The sequence below is a fragment of the Galendromus occidentalis genome, unplaced genomic scaffold (genome assembly GCF_000255335.2).
Source record: "Galendromus occidentalis unplaced genomic scaffold, Mocc_1.1 scf7180000075399, whole genome shotgun sequence".
Lineage (NCBI taxonomy): Eukaryota > Metazoa > Arthropoda > Arachnida > Mesostigmata > Phytoseiidae > Galendromus > Galendromus occidentalis.
The window spans coordinates 159686-173635 of NW_003803389.1; the positions used below are offsets into that span (position 1 = coordinate 159686).

The 13950-nt window shown below is 51.5% G+C and overlaps 1 pseudogene; it reads left to right on the forward strand.

The window, feature by feature from the left end:
- Positions 1-10885: 10885 nt before the first annotated feature.
- Positions 10886-12351, forward strand: LOC100897860 (uncharacterized; annotated as a pseudogene).
- Positions 12352-13950: the final 1599 nt, after the last annotated feature.

Below are 13950 nucleotides of genomic sequence, written 5' to 3' on the forward strand. Positions count from 1 at the left end.
TGTGTTTTCATGAGCGCGTCCAGCTGTCTCGCTATTCGTTAGTTCAGGTCTTTGTCCATGTTTCTCGGCATTCTCTTCCATCCGCTTACTTATCCATCCGTCGGATCTGTCTTCGTGACGTGCGTGATAGAGTGATGATTCTCATTTCTCTTTTTTATTTTGTTCTTGAAGTCGAGTACTTCTCCTTCTCATATAGCGCGATGATTTTGATTATTATGATGATCGGGACGATGACGACGCCAAGAATAATGATGACGGCGGTGATAGTCAGCGGTCGGAGTCGACAGTTGTTGTTATTGAGCCAGTGTTTTCCGTGTCAACCGCAATCCCAGCGACTTCTTCAACCAAGTGGACCTTGGAGTATTCGAGTGAGACAGCGGAGCGGGCAGAGAACTGGTCCCTCTTATCCACCGGGCTCGTGTAAGCGAGTCCATCCAAGGATAGACCCACTCCTCCTAACCAACACTGAATTCCCACTGAAATACCGCTCTACGACTTCATTCCATGAAAGTAACCGAGAGAAGTCCGCAATTGGCCTACGATACTCGGGAGGGATCCACCTGCGAGAAATGAGCTTCTGCCGATTTTTTTCGGCCTGAGATCGGCTTGACTCGATCTGGATTCGTCCCTCGACCCTCGAATTATTCCAGGTCGATACAAAACGTCAGAGTTTTCTTGACAGTGAAGGAGCACTGGAAAACGTTCCCACAATTGATGTTTCCCTCACTCAGTTAGACATCGTCTCTGCGGCAAGCAGGAGGGGGTCTACAATACACAAGTCATTTTTACTCGATCGGATGCAGAATCTCCGAGCCTGTGATTCCCACACCTTGGAAGAAGTTTCCAAAGCAGGAGCATCGAGGTTTCCATTTATCAGAAGCATTATAGCTCAGAGAGGGGGAGGAAAGGCTCGGCCGCTTGACGTGAACCTAGAGAGCCACCATCGGAACTAGCAATTCCATTGTTGTCTGAGACTCGAGGAACCGGCAGAGAACGAATCAATGGGAGGGAAAAGGCGCTAAGGATGACGAGAAAAAATTTCGCGCTCCGTGACGTGGGTTGCACTCTTCGCCATGCCGAACAATGCGGACCCCACGTTGAACGAGCGAGCGAGCGAGCGTGCATGCGTGCCTGCCTGCCCGCACGCTCGCGATCGCAGAGCCGGTCATATCGGCGTGCGACAGGAGGGGGTGGGTCTTTGGGCTGGCAGACAACGGGTTTCTTGGCGCATCCTAATAAGTGGACGAATAATTCAATTGATCACTGTTCCCTCCCGCTCACTCGCAAGTCTCTCATCCATTTATCTCTAATTGAGTTTGAACTCCGCCGCGAAACCGCTCCGAGCATAATTGATTGAAATGACGACGCTGCTTGCCGCAAACGGGGCTCGAGCGTCAGTGATGACGGCTATTGCCTCCCGCGAACGAGAAGTGACTACGAAGAGCTTGTCAGGGCTGACATGCGGCTAAGGAAAACAAATCGGAGGACATCAATGTTCTCGAGAGAAAAAAACGATGAAAAAAGCCCTGAGAGAGCACGCTCCCTCCGCGCTCGACGACCCGCCCGTAGAGCAGCTGTTCCGTTATTTCACTGATTTTACAGTGTTGCTTTGCGCTTTCTCCTTCATTTATTAAATAAACTCGTTTTTTTTGACGAGGGCTCTCAGGGAATTTGATTTGAGAGCACCTCAGTTGCCTAGCGTCTTCTCCGCTCACCCCCGGCGATGCGGCGGCCACGGCTCCAGATTGCACCGATTCGCTCCCTCGATACTCTCGCCGTAGCTTCTGGTTTCCTTGATCACTTTGTTCGCTTCGCCTTTGTGTTCCCGCAGCCAATCGGCGTTGTTGCACTTTCCGTCATTTGTTTGAAAGAGCGGGCGATAAATAATTTTTTCCCAACTCCGAGGGATCTGGCTCGGGTAACAAGCTACGGATAGCAAAGTTTGATGTTACCAGGATATTCGGAATCGACGAAGACGGAATCACAGACTACATATATATTTCTGCTCTCAGTGAACCGTACTCGGGGAGATTGAGTTCATGAATATTCGCTCAAAGCGACAGAGGCGTTTTCAAAACTCATCACAGCCCGCTGAATCCTCCCGGAGCATTCATACCGCTCGATGGATGCCGTGGACGCGAAAACTTCGCTTCGATCCCGTGGCGTTTGAAGCTTAGAGATTCGGGATCGCGAAGCTCCTGGAGCGGGAACGAAATTCCATTTGGGTAGGCCGCCGGATCGTACCGACTATGTTGTATCCAGGTACTCGTTGAGTCAGGTTCCGAGCTTTGCGTACGAAGTGAGCGGTTTGAGTACAAAGTATCTAATGGGAACTCCTGTTTCAGGATGTTCGCCCATGACCTTTCCGAAGCATTAATAATAATTCGAGCGAGTCGTGATTCACTAATCTATCAAAATCCGTTCGCTTGTACCGACTCGTCGAATTGAACACAGGTCCCTGTTTCCTCCTTCGATTCTAAGACTAATGATTCATAGATTCGAATTATCGTGATTGGATGCGATATTCATATGACCCGATCGATGATGATGATGTGGCTGCTGCCGCTACTGCTGTTCCGAAAATCATCACCAAGTGAGTTTTTGTGGTGATCACAAGCCCCTGATCAAAGCCTGACAGTACGGACTTGCATGATATTCCTCCCACATGAATTTATTCATAATTGCGGGCGTGCATGCGCCCAAACAGCCATGCCTTTGATCATGTCTTTACGGGCTTCTGTTATGAGCTCTCGGGTGTACGCAGTCGAATCAGGGGCGCCGGCAGGGCGTCTGCAGGTTGGCGATTCTTGCGTCGGAACTAATCCAGCCTTCAATGTTGTAATAATTTGTATAATCGCAACTCTCGGGCACGATCGACCGCCCCGCCGCCGGCCGGTCGCTGGTCTTTCGGTCCATCTACCTGCTCTTGCACTCAGCTCTAATATCGCTCTGTTAGTTTAGTCGTCTGTACGACCCTGAACCGGCGAGCTGCCACAGTGAACCGAACTTTCCCGAGTAACTCTACTTATAAGTAGTGTGCCCGTCGACGATGTGGCCCGAGTTGCCATCGCTGTTGCTGTCATCATCATCAACATCATCATCGTCGTCGTCGACGACAACAACAGCGACTACGACCGGCAGCACCGGCGCTTTTAGCTTGCTTCTCAGAGGAGCTTTGATCAGAAGATCTGCTCGAAACAAGGGCCATTGTGTTCAGTTGTGCATAAAACAATTAACCCTTTCTATCTTTCGGAGAATCCCATCACCTCGACCGGATGGACGGACGGACGGACACACATACCGACTGCCCGACAGGCAGACAGACCGATCGGACGGACGCATTGATAGATAGACAGACTGCTTGACTACTAGGCTGGCAAGCGGGCAACTGCCTATGGCAACTGACCGGTCATCCGCGGAGGGAACGAACCGAGCGAGCGAACAGCAAGTCAGTCGGTGACCGCGCGAGCTGGGAACAGCAACAGTAGCTGTAGATTCGATCTGACAGCGCCGACGACAAACGCCGGCGACAGGCAGTCTGCTGGCTCAAGGTCCGGCCGTTGTAGCCGGACGGTGTAAGGTAGCATCGGAGATGTGTCCTCCCGACATTCACAGAGGGCGTTTCAATCTCATATTGAGAGTTATTTTCTTGCAAATGAGCGTCGTTCCTTCCTTCTTGATCGGGCCAATTATCCCTCTGAGCCCTTGCCGTGATCGATGCTGTGATCGATTCTATAGATTGCCAACAAACTCGAAGGTATTCGATGCGGTTCGTGATTCTACCACGATATCCGAAGCATCTGGTCGGAGATTTTCGGGGTAGAGCGTTCCTTTCCAAAGCGTTCTGTTTTTCGCCGGAGAAGATATTTGATGCATAACTCTCGAGAATTCTCTTCTTCCAAATGAATCCAGCCTATATTACTCGAAACCCATAAGTGGGAAGGGCTCGGCTCTCTTGCTGCTTATCAAGGAAAAGGAAGGGACTCCGGGAGAATCAATGGAGAAGGGACAGGGGAAGACGGTACCAAAGCTGTCACGTTTGTACGTGACCTGCACTTCGAATGCGGCAGGCAGAACAGCACTCTCACTACTTTTGTCCGTCTGTTCATCTGTATGTCGGTCGGTCGATCGCGCGCATCCATGGACATTTGCCGCTCACTGTCGCCGCAAGAGACCGCTCCACACGCGAGATGCAGTGAGCGCCGAACGCTGAGCAGAACGTCGAGAAGAACGCGTTTAGGGACAGATTTGAGACTTGAGAATAACCGAATTCGGGAGGGATCTCTGACCCTGGAGTGGAGAAATTCATAGCCCGACGGCGACTTTCGGTCCGTTGAGGGGGTCACGAAGCGGTCGATGTCCTGGAAATAAATAAGGGTTGTGATCCCCATCGAACTTTCTGTCCCGCATTCAGTCCCGGTCTCATCTCCCTTTTCCCGTCCATGCTCCCGCCGGTCAATCATTTTCCCCCAGACAAGTTCTGCCGCCGCGCTGTTCTCGAGAGATGAGCGAAGGGTGACGGAAACGAAAAATAATATTTTATCGCCAGATCTCCCCTTCAAGCTTATGGAGGAATCACTGTAGCCGAAAATCCGTGGAGACGCCTCCGCGTCGGAGAGAGTCGCTGCACTCATTAAGTTTTCGAAGGATACTTATTCATTAGAGGGAGCTGCCAAGTTGCCTCCCGATTGGCCACGTTGCTCGCCGCTCATTTAGCTTGCCGGATCGCCGACTCATTCGCGAGACAGGAAACAAATGACGGCTGATGATAAAAACAGAATATTCCACTGTAATCTTTTTCCACTGATGACTCGCGAGTTTCTCAAATTTAGATGGAGGAAGAGTGATCTTGTGCGACCGTTCAGCCCCGCGGACGTCTATAGATATCCCAACAAAGCGAAGGAACGCGAGAATACGGCCGAGCACAAGAAGACAACGGATTGTTCCCCCCCATCAACGGACTCATTCCCACATTGTCGAGAATCAAAGATTCTGAAATACCACCAGGAGGGACGGACGGACGGATCCTGAAAGCATATCCGGTCGAGTCTCCGGTGCGTATTGTCAACGGTGCTCGAGTCTTGCCCAGGTACTCGAAATCCAAGCTCCCTTCAGAGACGCTCCACGACGTGGATTTCACCTCTTGCACACAAAGTCGTGGCCGCGTTGAGCGCTCTACCATGTCGTCGACCTGTTTGATTCGAATCGAGTCGAATGCGTCGGTCGCAGGTCGGCGGATTCTTGAACGCGAACAGCTGATGTTTATGTTTTTCATGAAAGAGTGATGTCAATTCTTAAGGTTTCGCTGATGACTGTCCGGCGGCTCTGGTCGCCGAATCACGGATTCGGTCGCTGTCGTTCCCGCTGTCTTCGGCTGGCTTTCCATAATGCACAATGGGCCGTAAAGCTTAACATGATTGAGCATCAGAGCGCATAGGGTCGCTCGCTGGCTGAAGGACCCGGACCAATTGAGCCAGCGAACGAGCGGTCGGTCGGTCCATTCTCCGAGTCACCAAGCAACTAAGAAACCAACTAGTGTACGAAGTGGATCAAAATCCCTAGCGACGTGTTATGAGCGCCCCATCGACATCGGTCGGCTCGACGTCGTTCCGTCCATTCCTTGTACACATAATAGAACACTCAGAGCGATGGAAGCAACGACCGGCGCTGGAGGCAGTTTCGCGAGCGCAACGATCCCCGTACGTGCGAGCTACATATGCTTAGGGACCACCCTGTTGTTCTTCAACTTGTTGCGGTTCTCGAAGGCAACGGCAACGAAACTCAGGCAGCAACGAAAACGTCTCACAGCTCTGCCATCAGCAAACCGCAGCGGCGAACAACAATGTCTTCAGAAACGTTTCCTCACTTGATATCTGATGAAGAAGACATGAAATCGCCTAACTGACCATAAAGCCCGAAGGGAAAATGTGAATCGCGAGCTGTCTATGGTATTCGCGCCCATTTCACGCAACAAGTGGCTCCGAATTCCGTGCAGGAAGACCTCTCGGATACGTGACTCGGTCGACCGATTCCGCTCACCGAGCGGACTCGGTGGGTGGAATCTCGAGATTAAAATTCCTAATTCCATCCTGATCTACCGTTGAAATTGCCAGGTTTGTGGGGTCCGGGTGCCGTGTGTGATTATTTCCCTCACGAAGGCACGAAAACCTTCACGGCTAGCGTGGGGAGTCTTCTGGAAATGTAAGGCTTGTCGGGAGGGCTCTTCCCTTCCAGAATTTCCCCGCTAAGAGCTGCTCAAAAAAGGCAGGAAGCAATCTTTCCACATGATGGCTCATTGGTGCTTGGGAGCATTCAGCGCCCGGAGGGTCATGCGACTTTCGTTCCAGAACTCTGAAGAGTCCGTAGCTCTGGAGATTTGCCTCCCACATATGAAGCCGCAATTTGAATATCCGGATGAAGGGTGCCGGCTGCTCGTAGGACCGTCCCGGCGAGTGGTCGGTAGGGCAGCTGGGCCGCTAGTTGAGCAAACGTTTTATTCTATTCGACGACGACTATTCAAATTGTGCTTACGTCAGGCGATGGCATACCTTGGCCTTGTGAGGACCCGGCCAGCGGTCCTAATGCCGCTACATCGGACGTGGGTAGAGAAGGCTGACGACACCAAGATTTTCGATTGCAGGTTCAAGGCGGTACAGGTTATGTAATGGTTGAGAGGTTGGTCCTCTCGAGAAGCTGCCGCGGTGCTTGCCAATGCGGTCGACCGAGCTCTGACCGCTTGGCTGATTCTCCGCTTGACATCGTCAGTCGAGATGTCTCAGATAGAATATTGGAGTGCGAGGCTGTACAGATATTTCAGATGACCCTGAAACAGTGGATTTCGCCCAGAAGAGTAAGCTTGGCATCTCGCGGGGTTCAGTTCTCGGATGAGACCTCGTCGTCAAACTCATTGTTTCGGTGAGTCGGTATGCTCTCGAATATTCCGTGGATGACCTCAAGCTCCGAGAGATCCGATTGTCTGAAACATCGACTTCCTGTTTAACAGTGCTTTCACCCGGTCTCCGCTGTTCCGTCTTTGTTGCCAAAAGGTCTAAGTTAGTCTAAGACAACGCAGCGCATCACGAATGGAATTCTGAAACAATCTCCTTGTTGAAACAGCGGAATCTTGTGACTCAGCAGGCTGGCGGGAGTCTTGCAGACGCTCCGACGCTTTCCAAACAAGTCGAATACGGGTTTAGTGAATCTATATTCAATAAGTCATACTTTCGATAGCAAGTCGTGCGGAGCTCTTTGCAGCTGTGAGTGAGTCATGACTCAAGAGAAAACCTCCGAATTCGGCCGGCTCAGACTACCTGTGGCGATCAGTCATTATGAGCGATATTCCCGATTACTGCGGCGTATTTTCCGATATTTCCGAGCACAGCTCAATTATTTAGACCTGTCGACGCTTTTTCTGTTCTTCACTGTACCGAGAGAAGAATCGTTTCATCGCAAAGCCGAGTTCCGCGAGATTTCCCGTTCGATATCTCTCGCGTCGAGTAATCTGCCGACTCCGCTTCAACGAGCTCTCCGAAGATCCCTGTGCCGACTTCCGAGATTCATCGAGACCTACACGATAGCCAGCGGAGCGGGACAATTCCCTGTGGTCGCTGAGTGATCCGTGGATCTGTGGACGTCTGGCTCAGGACGATGCGACAGTCACTTGTCGGAGGGCCGATATACTTTACGGTGAAATTACAATCGGAAGCATGCGTAGTGGTACTTGCGAAGTACTCGTCCACAGAACGTTTTCGAAGTATCTGCTGCTTGAGACCAATCTATCTTTTCTGGCCTTCGTCGGGTGTCGAGTCTCACCATCTCTCGCGGGCCAGCTAGTAAACTACGACTACAAGCGAGATAAAGATAGATTCTAGCACGAGCGCTTTCTAAGGCAATTCTTCTCGGATACGGACAGATCTAGCTCCCGAACAGAAGAACCAGTTTCAGTTCAAATCGATGGACTGTCATTATGATCACGACTTCCTCTCTATCAGATTCCGCCGGAGCGCGGGCGAGGATAGATCGTCTTAATCGCTTCTGCGCATCCTCTGAATGCTCCGGATTGTCTCTCGAAGCTCCGCCGGCGCCGGCTTTATGTATGAATTCTTCTCGCTCGGAACCGGGGGCGAACATGAGAGAAGTTCGGGCAGGGCAAGAAGATGTTCCACCAGAGAATCCTCGCAGACTGGATCAAATTTCCAATTAAAGCTCCGCCATCGTATCGCCGAAACAACCATATGGAGGAAGCAGTATCTGCGGAGTATTTGCGGCGGGATTCGTCGAGCCATTATTCGAATTATGGGCTTCCTCGACATCGGTCAGCCTCCGGGTCACCAAGATATTCGATCTGTTCCTCGGTAGATTCATTCATTCCACCGTAGGTAACCTCGCTTCCCAAAACCCAGACCGTTCGTGGAGTTGATTCGAATGGGCGACTCGACATCTGAATAATTAACCTGATAAATGGATCGAGCAGCAGCAATCCCGATAAATGAATGCATGTCCGTAATAGGGCGCAAGAGCCCGGAAGCTTCGCACGGAAAAACACTCCCCCATTTTAATTCCTGGTCTCCCGGGGAATCGTCAAGGGAATTGCCGATCATTGAACCCTGTTTTCCCTGATCCAAGACTCCGATTACAGTCTAAAATAGCACAAGACGGCACACGGAACGGAGCTCGACCTTTCTGCTGGTACGCTTGAGCACTACTTGTTGACGTTTTGAACTCATTCCTGGGAACGATCGAGGGAGGCTTCTGTCCTTGAGGTTGCGAGGGCGGAAGCAGCTATTTGTAGAAAGGTGCCGAGCTCGGATCCGGCCGCATCATCAAGCACTTTATAAGAGTCTTCGGGCAGGCTCTCAGCGGACGAGAAGTAGGGGCGGCACGCAGGCAGGCAGGCAGGCGGACCGAGCGGGAGTTGTGCCGTGAGTTGAGACCGTGTTCGAAACTATGATGAAAATGACGTCGAGAGCCTGCTTGATGTCAATGAGTTCAAAGGAGCCCGCCACTTGAAACTCGAATGAGATTCCCCTCCTCCCGTCCCACCGGATCTCCTGAGCCTCTCTCACCGGATCCATTCCTGGCCTTCCCACCGCAAGACTCTCCATCAGACCTCTGAGGTTGCCATTGATCAGAGTTACATAGGAACTTTCCCTCAATGCAGTGGCTCGGAGCGCTAGCTCCCGGGCCGAGTCTCCGTAGAAATCCCGAGGGTTCCGACGGAAATTCAATGGCCGACCGAGACAGGCAGAGATTCGTGGACGGGAGAGGTACTCACGGCAGGAGGGCCTGATACGAATCCCCTGATTCCGACGGAAGCGAAAAGAATCCGTCGAGTCGTCGTCAATTGAATGAGACAGGCGAACATGCGTGCATGCTCGAGGTGAACCCGAGCTCAATTGCCCCCACATCCGTGGCGAGCCGCAGCCTGCGGTGCTGTTTCAAGTGTCTTGCCAGGAGCTCCGAACGGTCGTGTGCGAATGTCTTCGTGAAATAGGCGACTCAGATCGGCGACCAAATGTACTCGAAGCTTTCAGCTTAGATGTACAAATGGCCCTCGGAATGAGCACTCGTTTCCGTCTTTAATGAACTGCGAAGAGTCCGCCCAGGAGGGAGAAGCGCGCTGATGGAGATTTCGGTCGGCCGAGTGTCGTTTCCGAGATATTTCGAGTGTAGTCTGGTCCCGCAGTCGGGGTAGGCTCCTCGCCCTTACGAGCTCCGAGAATCGGAGTAAAATCAGCAGCATCGAGTTCATCGGCGACGCCAAGCTCGACGAAAACGTAGACAGGTCCCCTCCCGTGTGCGGGGAAAGCTAAAAAATCGAGACGGACCCATTACCTCAATAATTCGAATCGGTTGCCTATATGGACAAAGAGCCCGAGCTCGGGTCGAATGGGAAAATACCTTCAAGAGGAAATCACCACTGCCTACCCAAAACCGTTCTTCGTATGCGTGTGATCGAATCGACGACAGAATGTCGTCCCGACGAGATTACTGGATTTGCATGCAACGACCGCTGGTCATTTCTTCTGGAGATTCCGACATCGGTGTCCATGACCGGCTGCAGAATACAGTACGTCCCGTAATTGTTATTGATGAATCTGTATCTTGAGTGACAGGCCCGCCCCGACATCGTGAGTCCGCTGAATCTCATTCAATATACGTATTCCACCGTGTAAAAGATGGAGCTGTCATTTATAACAATAACCGAGCGTCACGTGTGACGGGCCTTGAAAAATGGAATTCTTTCATTCAGAGAGTAGAGCACCTCACCGAGCCTACTTATCAGCTTTTCTACCGCTGGATATTCAGAATGTGCTACCATCCCGCGTGAATGCAAGACGGCAGCCACCGGTTGGATATCTATGGTAATTAGTAGAGCCTGGACTTTCAGGCAAAATGCCATAAGTGCCTATAACTGCCTATTTCCGTGTTTTACCCGACATTTTGCCTATTTCTGGTTTTCTTCAGGCATTTTGCCTATTTCGGACTTATTTCTGGCGGATGTCCTCTCAATTCGCTTTCTGCGCTCTCTGTTCAATCTATGACGTCGGGAAATGGATGGAGCAAGCATCTGTTTTCTCAATCTCAGCCAATGGCTAGCAACTGCCGCGTCGTGCAACGTTGTCGTGCGAAGTGACGGCGCCACGGGCAAGTGCGATGGAGACCAGCTGACAGACAGATAAGAAGTACACGGTACGCTCATCTCTCCGTTTGAGCCTCGTTGAGCTGTCTGTGAACGTCGCTACTGTGAGGTTAAATCGGAGTTACTTCTGTCCAAGTATCCGGATCGGCTTGTCGTCGGCGACTCACTCCCAAGCTTTGGTTAATTCGTACGGGAATCGTGAGAAGAAGAATGCCGAAACAAGCACGCAGCGCGCGTGGCAGGATGGAGCTTTTCGTCAAGGAGCTCGGGCCAACCGTGCTGACAACTGACGGCAGAGTCCTCACTTGCAAGGTCTGCGAGAAAGAAGTCAAGTCGGACAAAAAATATTTCGTGCAGCAGCATTTGAAGAGCGTCGGACATAAGGACCGTGAGCGACGCTCTCAGAAAGCCACGCAGAGCGTCTGTCTTGTGACCAACTTTCTCGAATTCTCCACCAGAGCAAGTGTTTTCAATATGGATCTCTGTCAAATGTTGGTAGAAACAAATATACCCCTGTACAAGGTGCAGGATCCGTCTTTCAAGAACTTCATGTTGAAGTATTGCAAGGAGATCCTGCCCGACCATACGACGCTCCGCAAACATTACCTTAAGAAACTGTATGAGGGCACGATCCATCGGATACGATCCGCGATCGGAGACAAACGGATATGGGTCTCTATAGATGAGACCACCGACGCGAAGGGCAGTACGTGGTTAACACAGTCATCGGTTGTTTGACTGCGGAGGAAAGTTCGACTCCATACCTGATCGATTCGGAAATCGTCGAGCGGACAAACCATGCCACCATTGCTCAGGCGTTCATGAACTCCTTGAATTTGCTCTGGCCAGAAGGTATCCAGCATAACAAAGTGCTGCTTTTCGTCAGTGATGCAGCACCTTATATGAAGAAAGCCGCTCGGCCGGTCTTTAAAGGTTCTTTTACCCGAATTATGATTCACGTCACATGCCTGGCGCATGGAATCCATCGAGTATGTGAAGAGATACGTGTTCTGTTCCCGGAGGTGGACAGCATCATTGCCAATGTCAAGAAAATATTCCTAAAAGCGCCTCCTCGCATCCGAGTTCTTCGAGCCACGGCGCCAAACGTGCCCTCGCCTCCTGAGCCCATACTCACTCGATGGGGCACCTGGCTCTCCGCGGCTCTGTACTACGCGAGGCATTTGGAGGACATCAAACGTGTGTTAGAGGAGCTCGACGAAAGCGAAGCCGCTGCAATCAAGAAGTCCAAGGATTTGTTGCTCAATACGAGCGTGAAGTCACACCTCACTTTCATCGCTGCGAATTTCTCGGCTCTGCCCGACTACATCAAAAAACTAGAATGTAGCTCGCAGATGCTGAGCGTGACGCTCAAAATTTTCAACGAATTGAAACAACGCATCAATGAGGCCGAGGGACCCAAGGGAGAGATGGTAAAGAGCAAACTGAAGCGTGTCCTCCAACAAAATCCAGGGTTTGAAATTTTGACCCAAATCGAAAGGGCTCTCTCAGGTGAGGCAGGTGGCCCCTCAATCGCGGAGATGTCTGTCGCCGAAATTTCCTGTTTCAAGTACGCTCCTGCAGTCAGTGTAGATGTAGAGCGGTCCTTCTCCCGCTACAAATCACTTCTCTCCGATCGACGGCACGGTCTGACGCCGGAAAATGCCAAGTTTCACATGATACCGATGTGCAATGTAACTCCAGTAGAATAAAGAGCTCCCATTTCGTTACGAAATCACACGTTTCATGTTCTTGCTCCTCCTCGGTCTAGTTCGGAGTGCTTTTTCTTTCAGGTTTTAAGTGCCTTTCTTGCCTATTTTGCCTATTTTTCATGCCTATTTCGCAGATTTTTAGTGCCTTTTTGCCTGCCTATTTTGGAGTTTTTTAGTGCCTGAAAGTCCAGGCTCTAGTAATTAGAGTCTGAATACCACGACTTAATAGATTCACATCCGAGAGAACAAGAACGGAGTTCACGCAGGCGAGCTCGCTCTAGATACGCCAGCCGAGCTCTAAAAGGTTGAGTCTCTGTAAGTGCACCCGGAATCGTCGAGCCGATCTGCGTTTCCTTGGAGCTCGGGTTCGACAGCGCGTTTTTAGCTTTTCGGTCGCTGTGGACGCAATACGGAAGCAGGCTAGCATCATGACTCGTAGTTTTGTGTGGTGGGCATATTTCGTACGGTACCATCATTAGAGCGGTGGCGCGAGCGCGTCAGCTCCCCATGACCGCCGAGTCGGACCGAGACGCCACGACTCCGAGTCGCGCAGACGGCCGATCCATTAGGACGAGAGCTCCTCCTCCAATTGACAGAAATGGAGCCGGGTGATAGAGTAACGAACCCACTGGTACACTTAATCAGTTCCGTGCAGAAAACTCTTACGGCTCAAGTGGTTTTGTGGCCACAAGTGAAATTCTCCACTGAGATTATTTTCCCCGCCATCCGACTCGGGGGAGTCATTCCGTGCAGCGTCTCGCTGGGTTCTCTCCCGCAAGGCACCGTCATAACGTACAGGGGATCGAGGGAAACTCCGTACGAATGCGAGCGAGCTCCTGCCGGTGCACGCAAACGAGAAGTAATCCCGCGGCATTGCTCTGCGTTGGGACAAAAAAGAAGAAGGAAACTAGAAAACCGGGAGCTCTGATAAGATAGCTCCGGGCAAAAGCTCCCGCACCGCACTTACGAATTCCCGGTATCATCGGAAGCCGTAACAGCCTGAACACACCCAACGAACTCGTACGTTCCCTTCTAGGACTGGCTCTCCTGCGATCCCATTGTTTCAAGGTGCTCTCTCAGAAAGGAGAGAAATTGAAAACAGCTACGAACACAACGGGGTTGGAGAAGGTCTCCGCCTGAGGTTGTTATCTTATATCGGATAGACGAGATGGTCCCTATGTGCATGAGATTGACTACTTTGTCAGACGATTCATACGTGACTTGCATCTGTGCTATTCTGCCAGCTAGCTCGTCGGCAGCGGCGGCTGGCTGGCCGGCCGGCCTGTCGGTTAGCCATTCAGCTAGCTAGGCATCCTGAACGGGCGACCGACCGATCGTCTGGCAGCCTGCTGGCCAGCCAGTAGGAGTATAGAGCCTGAAGCAAGAAACGAGCGGCCGCACTTCCTCAAGGTGAAAGATGGGTAGGAGTACATAGTGGGTCGGTCGGTCCCTCGAAAAACCGGGGACATCAAGCAGGAGAAGCGCCGCAGAAAATAGCAAGTCATATGGGGTGTGGGACGGGTAGCGACTTGGGGGTGGAATGAGATGGGCCGGGGTGCTCCCGAAATACATCAAATGGCACGAGGGACATCCCTGGAT